This window comes from Prionailurus viverrinus, chromosome D2 (assembly GCF_022837055.1).
Source record: "Prionailurus viverrinus isolate Anna chromosome D2, UM_Priviv_1.0, whole genome shotgun sequence".
Taxonomy (NCBI): Eukaryota; Metazoa; Chordata; class Mammalia; order Carnivora; family Felidae; genus Prionailurus; species Prionailurus viverrinus.
Window position 1 is genome coordinate 46,786,962 of NC_062571.1, and position 15,610 is coordinate 46,802,571.

At 39.8% G+C, this 15,610-nt stretch overlaps 1 protein-coding gene across 4 annotated transcripts in view; it reads left to right on the forward strand.

Annotated features, from left to right (window-relative positions):
* The first annotated feature begins 712 nt into the window (after positions 1–712).
* MAPK8 (mitogen-activated protein kinase 8) overlaps positions 713–15,610 on the forward strand; it is a 98,790-nt gene continuing 83,892 nt past the window's right edge. For 3 of the 4 annotated variants that reach the window (XM_047826410.1, XM_047826409.1, XM_047826412.1), the window contains exon 1: positions 713–851. The gene's annotated coding sequence lies outside the window, so the exon portion shown is untranslated. Of the gene's footprint in view, positions 852–2,219; positions 2,374–15,610 lie in introns of all 4 variants that reach the window. The other variant, XM_047826411.1, reaches the window with a different exon arrangement.

The following is a 15,610-nucleotide window of genomic DNA, read 5'->3' on the forward strand; positions in this document are numbered from 1 at the left end:
GGCATTTAAATTGATAAAATATATTCCATTGCATAAGATGCATGTAATGTACACACCTTTCCACCCATTGTTGGATATTTAAGGGCTTCCCAATTTGTCTCTTCTGGGGTGAGAGATAAATCAGGTAATGCATTGAATCTGGCACGAGGTGGATTTTGGGAAAACACGAGGCAGGTTTTTCCAAGGAGGCTGAAAAGAACAATTCCTTCTTGTAGGTTGCTGGGCCCCGGGCACATGTCCCCAGAATGGAACGTAATGTCGGTCAATGTAATGGACATTTTGTCTCCCGGGTATGTGCTCAGAATCCGGGTGCCTCCTCCCCGCGTGGGTCTGGTCTAAGCACACCCGGCTTCCAAACCCTGAGGCAACGAGCCCCAGCAGATCTGGCTCCCACGGGTGGACCGCCCCCGGCCAGCAGCCTAGAGTTCCGGCCACACGCCGCCACGTGCCAAGAGCAGGGCCCCGCCCCCTCCGATTCCCCGACACGCCCCTCACACTTGGCCCTCAAAAGCTCTCCCCGCAGCTCCGCCTCCAGGCGACCTCCGCAAGTCCTCCCGGCCCCTATAGTAGCCCCGCCCCAGACTTCGAGCCCCGCCCCCGCAATCCGGGCCCCGAGGCTGCCCCGCCCCAAGAGCCGTGTGCGAGGCGCGGGGGTGGGGCCCTGCGCGATGACGTGGGCGGGCGTGCGCGGTGACGGCCCGCGTCCCTGTTACTCAGCGGAGCGGCCGAGGCCGGACGACGCGGCCGGGAACGCAGAGCCGCGAGCAGCCCTGGGTAACGGCCGTGGCGAGCGCCTGGACGGCGCCAGTCCCGCCGGCGGGCTTTCCTGTCGCCGTTCGCTGCGTTGCGGGGTGAGTGCGGCGGGTGCCGCAGGGCCGGGGCGGCCGGCGGCCCCGCCGTGTTTATGTTATTGTGTCGCCGCCACCGCCGCCGCCTTCTCCTCAGCCTTGACCCCCTCCCGGGAGTGGGGGGCGGGAGCGCGCGCCGGCTGGGGGCGCGCGGCGGGCGGGGGCGGCGCGGGAACAATAGCGGCTGGGGAGGCTGGGGCCGGCCAGGGGGCGTGGGGCTGCGAGACCCGGCGCGCCCAGGCCGTCAGCCCCCGGCCCGCCACTTCAGTTCCACCCGTCAGTCCTCGCGCGCCCTCCTGCACGGGTCCCGCATCCGCGTCGGGAGGGGAAAATGGAGCGGGGAGGTGGGGGGGGGGAGGGGGAAGCGGCGGGCGGCAAGTTCTGAAACACTTCGAGGAAGGTCCGGACGGAGGCGCCTGGGCGGCCCGCCGCGCCCTGGCTGCCTCTCTCGGCGATGGGGAGATGAGAGCGCTCCTCCGGTTGCCGGGTCCGGACGCCTTCCTGGCGCCCACAGGGTCCGTGGTTTGTTTCTCGGTGGTTTCTTTGTGCTAAGGCTCTGGGCGAACACAGGCAGCAGCTTCGAAAAAGGCTGGGGTGGCTTTCAGCGCTGGGCTGTGAGGGGGAGCCCGGCCCGCGACTTGCGTGGAAGGTGTCCATCACGCTGTGAGCGAGCTTCAGTGGTCAGCGGGCATTTCTCTTGAGGGTCACTCGGTGGTGACCTTTTGACTTTTTCACCCCACCCTCTCCTCTCTTTGTCTTGCCCTTGTGTTCCCAATCCTTAGATGGTAGGATCAAGTCCGGTTTAGAGTGTTGGCGATGAACGCTTTTGATTTTTATTTCTGAGAGTTCCCTATCAGATGTTTACTGTGAACTTAATAACATGTTGACTACATGGTATCAGTGTTCAGTGGTTACTATTTTTACCTCTGAAATTCAGTAGTCTTCGGTAGAATTCTGGTCTGTCAGTCCATTGTGTTTGGAGACAAGCATCCAGCAAGTACCTTCTTGACAATTAGAACATCTGTTTATTTCATTCATTCATTCAGCAACTGTTCAGTACTGTACTCAGATGGAGAGTTTGAAGGTAAAGGGAAATATCTTTTAATGGAAGAGGATGCTTTGAAATATAGATATGCCTTTAAATGATACAGTTATGTAAGTGATGAGTGTTAAAAAAGGTATTAGTTATACTCTCGGTCATTTCACTATTTTTTTTTAGTAGTACAATCTGGAACTTAGAGTGCAGTGTTGTATTAGGAAGTAGAGTTAGGAAGTTGGTCTAAATGTACAACAGCTTTATTTATTTCCAAATCTAACTTTTTAGTCTTAACAGCCTTACAGTCTTACAGTCATTTGTAATGTCTATCTCAGATTTTCCTGCTGTGGGTTAACCTAGGAGGTCAGATGCTCTAAGTGAACATGTTTAGTGCTGTGCCTGACAAAAGCAAGCAAGAAATCAAAATGGGACCTCCTTGAGGACAGGCCTGTCTTGCATCTGTGTCTCCAGCACCTAGCCTGGAATATAGTAAGTGTTCAATAAAAGTCTGATTGATGAAAAGCTCTTTACAGTTAATAAGATTTAAAGTCCAGTCTTTATCAATTTCAGTATCAATTTTTTTCTATCCCTTCTAAATCATTTGCTATCCTAAAATAAAACCTCGTCTAAAATGTTTTTTTTTAAGTATGTGTATCATGCACAGACAGTGATGTTTCAATAGGAGTCTAAAAATGATTGCATTTGTCTTTTGGTGACTATTGCTTTTGAAGTTTCTGATGACTAAGCAGAAAAGCTAGAATATGGGAAATAGGCTACCTAAAGGTTTTATTAGAAATGTTTAATTTCTAGGAGCGCCTGGTTGGCTCAGTTGGTTAAAGCATCTGACTTCAGCCCAGGTCGTGATCTCACAGTTTGTGAGTTCGAGTCGGGCTCTGTGCTGACATCTCAGAGCCTGCTTCAGATTCGGTGTCTCCCTCTTGCTCTGCCCCTCCCTCGCTCATGCTCTGTCTCTCTGTCAAGAATAAATAAACATTAAAAAAAAAAATTAAAAACAAGAAATGTTTAACTTGTAATAGCATTTTTAGAAATATTTAATTTAAAATTCTATCTTGGTGAAGCATATGGGCCTAAAACTCCAAATAATACCGATTTATCCCAAGTTACATCGTTTTTCCCACTCACTGCTTAATAAATTTTAGCATTTGTTTTGGATATGAGTGAATTTGAGGTGAGCCCATTAATATCTGATGTAGAGTACAAATAAAAGAGAAATGATACTTTATTAAGATAAGGGATGAAAATCTTTTTTTTTTCAACGTTTTATTTTTTTATTTTTGGGACAGAGAGAGACAGAGCATGAACGGGGGAGGGGCAGAGAGAGAGGGAGACACAGAATCGGAAACAGGCTCCAGGCTCTGAGCCATCAGCCCAGAGCCTGACGCGGGGCTTGAACTCACGGACCGCGAGATCGTGACCTGGCTGAAGTCGGACGCTTAACCGACTGCGCCACCCAGGCGCCCCAAGGGATGAAAATCTTGAGATCCCAAACTTTCATTGCTTTGCCTAGTATGTCAGATTTCAGTAAGGTTTACTGATACAATCCTTTGGCAGTAGCTCACTGTCAGGTTACATGTGAAACCAGTTTATTTTGTTTTGTTTATGGAATTCTTTTGTTTTTTAAAATCACAGCTTTATTGAGATACAATTCACATACCATAGGACTTACCGTTTAGAGTGTGCATCAGTGGTTTTTAGTGTATTCACAAAGTTTTGCATTGGTCACTATCTAATTCCAGAACATTTTCATCACCCCAAGAATAAACCCTGTACCCATTAGTAGTCATTCCTCATTCTACTCTAAATTATGTTAAAAGGAAGAGATAGCACTGAAATGGGTTCTCCTTAAGTGTCCCAGAACAGGTGGAAACTACACCCTTTAAATTCCTTTAGATCCTGGGAGAAAGGCCACTTGGGAAGGCAATTAAAGAATAAATTCCACCCAAATTAATGATGTTAGAATATTAACTCAATGCCTAATATTATGGAAATGACCTTGTGAAGATTCTCAAGTGAAACAACTTGAAATTATTTAAGTGATTATCCTAGTGGCAGTTGAAGAAGTTGTTGAATAGAAGTCTGGTTCAAGTTGTCTACGGCCATACCACCCTGAACGCGCCCGATCTCGTCTGATCTCGGAAGCTAAGCAGGGTCGGACCTGGTTAGTACTTGGATGGGAAGTCTGGTTCATGTTAGTCTGATTTGTCTGTGAAGTGAATTTGGACACATTTGAATCGACCAGGTAGTTTAGATGCTGTGTTGCAAATATAGAAGTGTCAAATAATGTCTGACATGAAAGTGCCAGCTCTCTAGAGGTCTCTGGTCAAGTCAATGGTATAGGTAGTAGCCTTTCTGATTCATGTAGTGCAAGGAAGTCATTATAGCCACATAACTCTAGGTATGAATCATTTGCCTATTTCAGTGAGCTGTGATGCTTGTTGTCTTAGTCATAAGCTCTTACATGAACATTTAGAAAATTTGTCTTACTCTTATGCAGATTAACTTGAACTCTGATTTCAGAAATGAGTTCTGAGTCAACAGACTTTACTACCTAAAAGATGACAGGAGTATTGAAATAAGAGCTGTCCTATCATTCAGGGCAGTAGGTGAAACTAGACCTGTCCAGGAATCAAACTTGGGTTCACTTCTCAGTTCTGTCTTCTGGACTTTGTCATTGAGTTCTAGAGCCATAGAAAAGTTGCTTAGCCTCTTTGGATTTAGAACTATCAACTGAAGCTGTTGGAACTCTTTTTTGATAGAAATGTTACCAGATAGGTTTTTCTTCAGAAAACATACTAGGACAAAAAGAGTCCTTGGGTGATAATCAGAATCCTGTGTCAAGAACAGCAGTGAAACTTAGACTTTTGTAATTTTCAGAAGCAGAGAAAATTGTTAAGTCAAATATTTTCTGTAATATCCATTCTTCTAGAAAAAAGCTTCACAGTAACCTAAGAGTTTTTGAATGATAGATTTTATTTATTTTACAGCACCATGCTTACCAATGAGACTTTCATTACTCTCAGAGGGTTAGTGGAAGATGTGAAAATGAAGAGTTTATTAGCCTTAAGAAGCTTATGATCAGACATGGGACTAACGGCATATCTAAACCGTGAATTTATGTTCTTTTAAAAGATTTATGAGAGCTTTCCCCAAACAAAAGCCTGCCCCGAATATCTGGACCGGCTAAATTTCATTGAAATCTGTTTTTTAAATTATATGCGAATATGTAAGAAAACTTACTAGCCGCCATTCTTTTTCAGGGTGGTGGATTATATCATAAATATAGCTAATGTGGTGTTAATACATGTCTGTCTCCTGGTACCCTGTCTCCTGATACATCAGGTTTGGTTAAAATCTGCCAATTCTTTAGAAAGTTAAGGAGCCCAAACTTAATAGTGGTTGTTAACATGGGCTTTAGGGTCATCTCTGAGTTCACATTCATGCTCCAAATCTAATTATATGGCCAGGTTAGTTCAGGGTATATAACATCTTTGGGCTTGTTTTATTATTTGTCAAATGAGAGTAATAATAGCACATAATCTCATAGGGCTATAAAATTTAAGGTACTGTATGTGAAGTGCTTGACACTAATATAGTACCTGGAATACTAGATAAAAGTATTCAGGAAATTTTAGCTATCATTAACACTTAAGATTTTTAACTTGGAACAAATGCAAAATGCCAAGTAAATTAAAAACTAATTTCATGTACAGTAAACATTTGAATTCTCCAAAATGCCAGTTGTTTTCCGCTGCATCTTTGGGGTTTGTTTAAAATTGGATTGTCTTAGTATCTAATCTGAATTGACTGAAATGATTTAACATTTGTACCACTAATCCTCTCTGCTTTAAAATTTAGAAACGTTCCAGAAACAAATATTAAAAGAAAATTATTTGCCATATTCTCTGATACAAAGTTATTTTGCCGTGTTTACCTTTACCACTGCAGAGAATGGTCCAAGCTTTCCTAGGTTGATTTTGACAGATTTCTAAAAGAATGGCAATCCAGGAATGGGGAATAGCTGTATCATGTTACCCGTATTTGAAGCAAATGGAATACTGTTATATCTTTAATCTTAATTTTGACTCTGTGAAGATTGCAGATTTGTCAGAGACCGGGTAACCACAGCAGTTCATTAAGCATTTTGTAGAGGTCTCTAGAAAAACGAGGTAAATTATTTATAACTGGCATCTGGAAATATTTTTCCTGTGTTTTTCTGTTTTCTGTGTAGTGTTTCTGTGGTTATATTGGTACATCAAATTTCTTGCTCCTTCTTGAAGACAGCAACTATGAAATGATGTTAGTTTTACATAGGCAGTATTCATTGAGAAGCCATCTACACCAATCCAGGAATTAGGTGATGTGGGGGCAACAGGGAGTAGAAGTTAGTCTTTCCTTTCAGTGAGTATAACTTGATGGGAAATAAGGACAAACATAAGTACATTTATGTCCTGATTCAAGGAACCAGATATTGTTAGGCATTTCATTGGGAATTTCTTTCATCTTGAGGCCTGAGTGCTGGATGGTGGAGCATTTGGCGACTTCCAAACCATACATCTCTTACCTTGCCTTTTAAAATATACTTACTAGGGGCACCTGGGTGACTCAGTAGGTTGTGTCTGACTCTTGATTTTGGCACAGGTCATGATCTCACAGTTTTGTGGTGCCTGCTTGGGATTCTCTCCTCCCCCCTGTCCCTCCCCCACATGCTTTCTTTCTCTCTCTCTCTCAAAATAAATAAACTTTATTAAAAAATAAAGTAAAATATACTCACTAGATAAACCGCAAAAAGCAAGATGTCTTCTTTCCTAATTTCTGGTTAAAGTTGTGACATGGTACAGATAAATCAAAATGTAAATCATGAGAAAAGACAAACTTTATAGTCATCTCAAATGCATTTTGGAGCACAATAGGATATTAAAAGAAGTATATGAAAAGCAGATAGAAAAGATGCTATTCACATATTAACCAGAATCCTCAAACTCTGCAGTATTGAAGCTCTGAAGACTTAAAGCTAGATTTACGCTAGGAGCATTTTTCTTAAATTTTTCTCAGAGAAGTATGGGTTTCACTGCTTCCTGTTGCTGAGGGGCTCAAGCCCCAACATATTTTCAGGGTCACTAGGAAAGAAAAGAGCCAAGCACACCGCCTTTGCTTGGCATGAGACATTAACACATCAGGAACTTGCTGTTTTCTAAAAGCTGTTAATGGGAATGGATACTCACCCTTCTCTGACTTGCTCTTTACAGAGTGAATCGCAGCTGCCATAAGGGTCAACCAAAAATGAAATAAAGGAAAGCCATCACTGTATAGATTTCTCTGTGACTTAAGAAAGAGTTACTTTTTAGTCAAAACAAAAACCAAAGCATCTGGCTGAGAATTAAAAAAGTTTTAGTAATTTTATTTATATTTTGACTAAGTAACTTATTCATTTTGATTCAGAATTCCAAAGATTGAGAAAGATATAGTAAAAAATACCCTTCCCATTCTCTTCCTCCTCATGGAAACAGTGTTAAGTTTCCTGTGAATCCCTGTAAAGAAGTTAATGTATGTGCAAGTAAGTACACAATTACTTGTCCAAAACCCTGGATCCAGATGCATTTCAGAATTAGTTGTTTTTTGGGTTTTTTTTTGGGGGGGGGAGAGGTTGCTGCAGAAAGGTAATATAGTGCATCGACCATTTCATTCAAAATCCCTAGTGGAGGGGGGGAAGTGTGTAGCATCCTGTAATTAAATGTAAATATTTCTGTTCAAAAGCGTAAATAGTACACTAAAGATAAATAAAGATTATAAAGTCTTATGGAAATTTTTGTCAGATTTTGACACCAAGTAGGTTTGTACTAAGCTTATAAAAAACTTATTTTTCTGAGCTTGACAGATTTCAGAATTGCCAATGAGGAATTGTGTGTCTTACATATGTAATGTATGTCCTCTGACTTCACCTCCTTATTCATTGAGTTGTTGCATACTTTGCACAGTATCCTTTATCTTTTATTTTTAACTTAACAATATAGTTTAGAGATGATTTCCTATGTAAATACCAAGTTTATTTTTTAAACACCTTCACAGTGTGTCATTTGTCTTAGCTGGGACAGCTATAACAAAATATCATAGACTGGGTGGCTTAAACAATAGGCATTCTAGTTCCAGAGGCTGGGAAGTGCAAGATCAAGGTGTTCAGAGATTTGGTTCCTGGTGAGGACTCTTCCTGGCTTGCAGATGTCACCTCATTGTGTCCTCACTTGGAGAGAGGGAGTGTCTGCTTTCTCTTCCTGTTATTAGGATAGTGATCCCATCATTGAGGTCCTATCTTCACAAGCTCTTACAGTACTAATTACCTCCCAAAGTTCCAAAGGGGACACAAATTCAGATCATAACACCATTTTACAGGTGTAACATTGATTTAACTAGCCCCTTTTTTGATGTACATCTAGGTGGTTTTAGGTTGTTCTTTTGCTGTCAAAAGCCATGGTCAAGTGGATTACCTTAAATATACATCATTTAACACTTGCATAGAAATGTGTAGGATACATATCCAGAAGTGGAATTGCTAGATCAGAATGTATGTGCCTTTCTAAATTTGACAGACATTGCCAAAATAACATTTGTAGAAGTTGTTCCAACTTGCGTTTCACCAGCCCTGCCATTATGAGAGACATTAAACATATTTTTACTTCTAAGGGCTATTTATAGTTTTTTTTATTGTGAACTGTCCACATCCTTGCCTATTTTTATATCACTTTGTTACTCATCTTTTTAGATTTGTAGAATTTATTTTTATATTAGGGAAAATAGCTCTATGCTAATTTTTGGAAATATTTTTCCTAATTTGCTCTTCACTTTTTGGTTTCTTTATGGTGATTTTATCATTCTGAATTTTTTTCCCCAATAGTTAAAATGCTTACCAATCTCTACTGACTTCTAAATTGCATGGTATGGTTAGAAAGTCTTTTGCTAAGCTAAAGACTATGCAAGAATTCTCAAATGTTATTTTTCTAGAACTTTTATGGTTTCTTTGTTCTTTTCTCACTCTCTTTTTGTACTTTTAATTCTTTTACTTATTTGGAATTTATTCTGGAGTAAGGTCTGATATATAGGTCCAACCTTATTTCTGTTACCACATAACCATCCAGTTGTCCCAACATGATTTATTGAATAACAGTTTTTGTCTTACAGATGTGAAATGCCACCTTTCTAATTTACTGGATTTCCATGTGTATTTGGGACCATTTCTGGTCCACTGACCTATCTGCCCATTTGGGAACCAAACCATCCTGTTTTAATTATTGTATTTTATACTGTGTTTTCTGTTAGGGCTAATTCCCTTTCTTCTTTAGAATCTTTTCTGACTTCCATCTTGTTTATATGAAATTTTGCAATCAGTCCATTTAGTTTAGTTACCGTTTCTGTTGGGATGACTTGATTTTTTTATTTTATGAAGGTAAAATTTGTAGTAAGATGCACAGTCCTTAAATGTATAGCCCAGTGAATTTTGCCTATGTATATATTCTGTGCAACACCCAGATCGAGATCTGGAACATTACCATTACCCAGAAAGTTTTCTTATGCTCTTTTCAAGTTAATATCTCTTCTTGTGCACCACCCCTCCCACCTTAACTTCTATCACATAGATTGACTTTGTGTTTAGGGTTTTCTTCATATTTATTGGCAGCTTTATGAAAGTGTCGTGTCTCTCTATCCAAGAATATGGAAAACCTTAATCTTTTCATTTCTTCAAGTCCCTTTTTGGGTTCCTAATAGCATTTTTAGGTTTTTTGCTATTAATTTTTTTTCTTTCTTTTCTCTGTTAGAAATGGCATCTTTCATTTTATCTTCTACCTGATTGTATATATAAGAAAGCTGTTTATTTTGCTCATTAATTAATAATTTGTATATTTAATAATAATTTGTATGTTAAACTCCCTTTTAAAACTTGTAATTTGTAGAAATTCTGTAGTTGAAATTTTTATTATCAGGTATAAACCATGTATCCTTTTTCACTTTCTCCAGGTTTACCTCCCCTCTCCCAGCTTTTAGTGATTTTTAAACATAGTTTTCTTCCACAGTATATAAAACAAAGATCAAAATATCTGTATACTTGTTGAGTATTTAAAGGATGTGAATAGTGCAATTCAGGAGGGATTATCAGAGTAATTAGGGCAATGTGTAGTTTTTTAACATTAACATTAAATAGACTTGAATCCTGGTTTCCAAAACGTCAAGTAGACAAGCTAGTCATCATTTGACAGTGAATGCAGAATTAGTAAATAACTTTTTTGTCTCTTATTTGGTAATACTTATAGATAGTTTTCTATGTACATAGCACCCAGAGGCAGTTTCTGGAAGTATAACTTAGTCTGCTGTCTGGAAACATATAATCAAAGTGGAGAGTCAAGCTATATAGAAGTGAGCAGCAAATGAATGTGGAGAGGAAGGACTTAGACTTAGAAAAATGATGCTGGCAAAAATCTGCAAGACTGGAAAGCATGGAGGTGGAGGAATGAGTGGAAGGAGTGGGTTTGATTTGACTGTTGGGCTTGAGATATCTCATCCTTGTGAAATTATGTCGTGGTTGAAGATATTTGGCTGAAATTCAGTTCAATTTAATTGTTTAATGGAGATTTCATAGTTGGGTTTGTATCTTTCCACCTCTCCCTGCCCCACAAAAATCTGAGGTGATTTACTCCTCCAGGACTCACACACTGTTGAATAAGCAGATAGAAAGAAATAATCAAAACCGAGGGAAAAGAAGAATCCAGAATGTTCTAATAATAGCTAATACTTATTCAATACTTATCATATACCAAGCACTGTTCTAGTGCTTTACCTATGTTAAAGTGTTTAAACATCACACAACAGCCCTATGAGGTAGACTCTGTTCAGTGTTTTTCCCATTTTATAGATGAGGAAGCAGGCACAGAAAGATTATGTGGGAAATTGCTGGTGACGTTGATGAGTTTTATTGAAGTGAAGAGAAAGAAACCAAATTGAAATCAGTCAAAATACATTGAATGAAAAGTTTAAGAGTAAATGAGAAATGAGCAAATGCAGGTATAGAATATGTAGAAAACTTCTTAAAGATTAGCCATGAATTGAAACAGAAGAGTGAATGGGTAGATAAAGTAAAATATAGGGTCTAGTGAATGAAAAAGAGAATATACAGGAAAAGGAATGGAGAGCATGAGTAGAGAGATTGGTCTTTGTTAGACAGAGGTCTTCCATCAAAGAGGAGGAAATGCAGAAAAATTGTGTGCCCTTGTAAGGAAGTTTGGTGGTTAGAAGATGAAAGCTTATCCTTCTTGTGTTCAGCCTTTATCTTCTGTCCTGGTTTCAGTTTTCTCAGTGAAGTATGAGTTTGGTATAGGCAAGAGGGGGAAGGGAGTTTGGGAAGTTTTAAGCAGTTTGCCAGGAAGTATTGATTAATTATTCTTTCAAGGTTTGAAATCTTGAATTTAAAGTGATATTAGTCAGCCTGGTTTTGTGATCCCCCCCCCTCCCCCCGCTGGCATTATTTAACTGGTTAGATACACGGATAGGCAGATCAACTTCTGGGGTGAGGTTTTGCTAGGTGTATCAGATTTCTAAAGAGAGAGCATCAGTAGCAGATATTTATATATAAAGAAATTTCAAGGAATTTGCTTACACAGTTGGAGGCTGGCAGGTTGGAAATCTGTAGGGCAGGCTGGCAGGAAACTCTTGGGCAAGAGTTGATGCTACCTGAAGGAGAATTTCCTCTTTCTCAGGAAAACCTCAGTTTGTCCCTTAAGACATTTCATCGGATTGGATGAGGCTCACCCACATTATTGAGGATAATCTCCTTTACCTACAGTCAACTGACTGTGGATGTTAGCAACATCTGCAAAATATCGTCATAGCAACACTTAGATTTGTGTTTGATTGAATAACAGGACTGCCGCACAACCAAAGTGACACATAAAACTAGGTCACTATAAAATAAGGAAAAAGGAAGGGACAAGGAAAATAAGGGCTTTTTAAAGGGAGTGCTTACAGGAGTGGTGATGAATCGTGAACTTGTAACTGGACAAGAAAAGGAGGTGAAATCAGAATGTATAGGAAGTGGTAGCATTAATGTATTGGAAATTTCAATTAGAATTGTTGAGGGTGGGTGGGATTGGATAAAGTAATGAACTAGAAGGATTGAGTGTGTTGGTCAGAGTGGGATGCTTGAAATAGAGATTTAACAGGTATAATCGTTTCTGGCAATGATAATACCCAGGATGCTTTGGAAAATGGACTGCTAAAGTGGGATTGAATGAAAAGTCTGTGGAAATGAGGACGCCAATGAATTAAAGAGGCTGAGGTATTAAAGGGGTTAGTCAGTCTGCATGAATGGTGGTCAGTAGGTGGTGACGGCAGTAAGGATACTGTGAACGAGTTGCCAACATCCTTAATCAGTGGAGAAGAATTGGAAGGAGGGTAGATGATAATAAGGAATGGTAAACGTATAATCAGCTAAGTTTGTCACAAACTAGGAATTTCAGCCCATTGAAGGGCTGAGGAGAGATGACGGATTTGGTAAAATGGAGGATGTACACCACCTCCATTGTACATGTACATGGAGGATGTGGCAGTTAAGAACTCAGAGAAGATGACCAGGAAGAGTTGGACTTTTTCTGGGACATGAAGCATGAATGAGATTGGTCCTGATAATAGGAGATGTGGGCATCAGTTCTACTGTTAGAGGACTCCATGGCAGTGTATTTCAAGTTGCCAGTCATGACCCATTAGTGGAGAATGAATTTAGGAGGTCACAACTAATGTCGTGGTTTTAAATGAAACAGAATAGAAAATATCACAGAGTAATATCACAAGTAATAAGGGGCTAAGAATTTTTTAACAACTTCATTGAGATTTAATTTATACGCCATTACAATTCACCTATTTCAAATATACTAGTTAAAAAAAATTCTTCTTGTTATTCATGGAATAATGCTGCCATCACCACAGCCTAATTTTAGAACATATTTGTCACTCTGAAAATTCCATACTTAGGGCGCCTGTGTGGCTCCGTTGGTTGAGTGTCTGACTTTTGATTTCGGCTCAGGTCATGTTTTCACAGTGGTGAGATGGAACCCTGCATCCTGCAGTTCTTCCCTGGGCATGGAGCCTCCTTAAGATTCTCTCTCTCACTCTCCCTCTGCCCCTCCTTGCTCTCTCAAAAACAAAAACAAAAAACAACCCCCAAAACACCAAACACCTTAATTTTTATTCTGTATCCAAGTTTCTTCTGTTGTCCATTTTGTAGGTAGGGTTCTCAAACCAGGATTCAATCAAAGTTCATGTGTTACATTTGTTGTTGCCTTAGACACTTTTAATCCGTGCCCTTCCCACCCCCCACCCTGCTCTGTGGAGTATACATTCCAAGACCCCCAATGGATGCCTGAAACTGCAGGTAGTACCGAACCCTACTTTTTCCTATACATATATATCTGTAATAAAGCTTAATTTGTAAATTAGGCCCAGCAAGAGATTAATAACAATAATAATAAAATAGTTCATAACTATGTATTATAATAAAGGCTATGTGAAAATTGTCCCTCCCTATATATCTTATTGTACTGTACACCCGTCTTGTGATGATGATACAATGCTTGTGTGATTCATTCACTTCATCATGAGGTGAATGATGTAGGCACTGTGATGTAGTGTTAGGCTACTATTGATCTTCTGACAGTGAGTCAGAAGGAGCATCATCTGCTTTTGGACCAGTGGTTGAAATCATGGAAAGCAAATCCTCAGATAAGGGAAGATTACTGTACTACATTTGTCCTACCTCCACTTGCTCTCCCCATGGTCCTGGCTTCTGGAAGAGATCAGGCCAGTTGTCTTACAGAATGTTTCACATTCTGAATTTGTCTGATTGTTTCCTTGTGGTATTTAATTTGTATCTGCAGCCACTGTGCTTCCTAAAAATAGAAGGTTGGGTCTAAATGCTGGATTATATTTAGATTTTTTGGCTTAGATGCTCTTGTGTACATTGTATTCATTCATAATATAAGGCATATAACACCGAGTTTTGTATGCCTAAAGTGTGATCATTTGGTTAAAGTGGTATTTTATATATCTATCCATTATAAAGATGTTTTTTTCCCCCTCTTTGCAATTAGCAGCTGATCAGTGAGGCAGTAGTTTGGTTCACTGAGAAAATTCTGTCTCCCAGAAGCTTTTTGCTTGATGTTTTTAAAGCCTTTCGTTGTCTAAATCAGTTATTTCAGGGGCACCTGGGTGGCTCAGTAGGTTGTCTGACTTTGGCTCAGGTCATGATCTCGAGGTTTGTGACTTTGAGCACTGTGTCGGGGCTTTGTGCTGACAGCTTGGAGCCTGGAGCCTGCTTCGGATTCTGTGTCTCCCTCTCTGCCCCCACTTGTGCTCTCTGTTTCTCTCTCTAAAATAAATAAACATTAAAAATTTTTAAATCAGTTATTTGATTTGGGCTCACAAAATGTTTCTATTCTGGATCTGTTAGCCAGCTGTCCTCCATTAAAAAGACTTTTCCCTTGTCAACTAGGATTGAACCACAGTTTTTTCCTAAAAAGATGAGGTAAATGTTTATTTTCCTTTGATATATCAATCTTTTAACTCTGAAAACTCCTTGAATTCTGAATTCTGAACTTGATTTCTACTCTGAAAATTAGTTACTAGTTATCTCCGATGGTGGCAAACAACTTTATTTACCTCTTTCTTTCTCTCGTTCAGTATTACAGAAATTTGTGGGGGTGGGGGTTAGTATTTTATAATCATTTCAGTCACTATTCTTTTTTTTAGAAAGTTTATTTTTTTAGAAATTTTAGATTTACAGAAAAAATTAGAACATATTACAGAGATTTCCCATATACCCTCACCCAATTTCTCCTATTAACAACATCCTCCTACATTAATATGGTACATTTATGATAATTAGTAAACTAATGTCAATATATTATTACTAACTGAAGTCCATAGTTTATTCAGCTTTCCTTAGTTTTTACCTAATGTCCTTTTTCTGTTCCAGGTATCCCATCTAGGATACCACATTCCATTTATTTGTCATGTCCCCTTAGAATCTTCTTGCCATTGGGTACTCAGACATTCCTTCAACGTTTTTGAAGGCCTTGACAGTTTTGAGGAGCACTGGTCAGGTGTTTTGTAGATTCCCCTCTGTTGGAATTTGTCTGATGTTTTTCTCATTTTTAGACTGGGATTGTGGGTTTAGGGGAAGCAGATCATAGGGGTAAAGTGCCATTTTCATTACATCATATCAAGGGTACATACTATTAACATAATTTGTAACTGTTGATGTTGGCCTTTAGCACCTGGCTGAGATAATGTTTGTAAGATTTCTCTGGTATAAAGTGACTCCACTCACCCCCGCCCCCCCCCCCCCCCCATTGTACTATTTGGAAGAAGTCACTATGTGCAGCTATACTTAAAGAGTGAAGAGGTATGTTTTGCCTCCTTAAGAGTGGAATACATAAATTAGTTGAAATCCTTTCACATGAGAGATTTGACTCTTTTCCCCGTTTACTAATTCAGGACTTTGTATCAATATAGATTCATGATTATTTATTTCATACTTTAGGTTGTAACCCAATAATACTACATTATTTTCTTGCTCAAATTGTTCCAGCTTTGGCCTTCCAGTTGGTCTTCCAGTTGGCTCCTGTGTGACTTTAACATACCTCCATCAGAGTGGGTTGTTTTTTGTTGT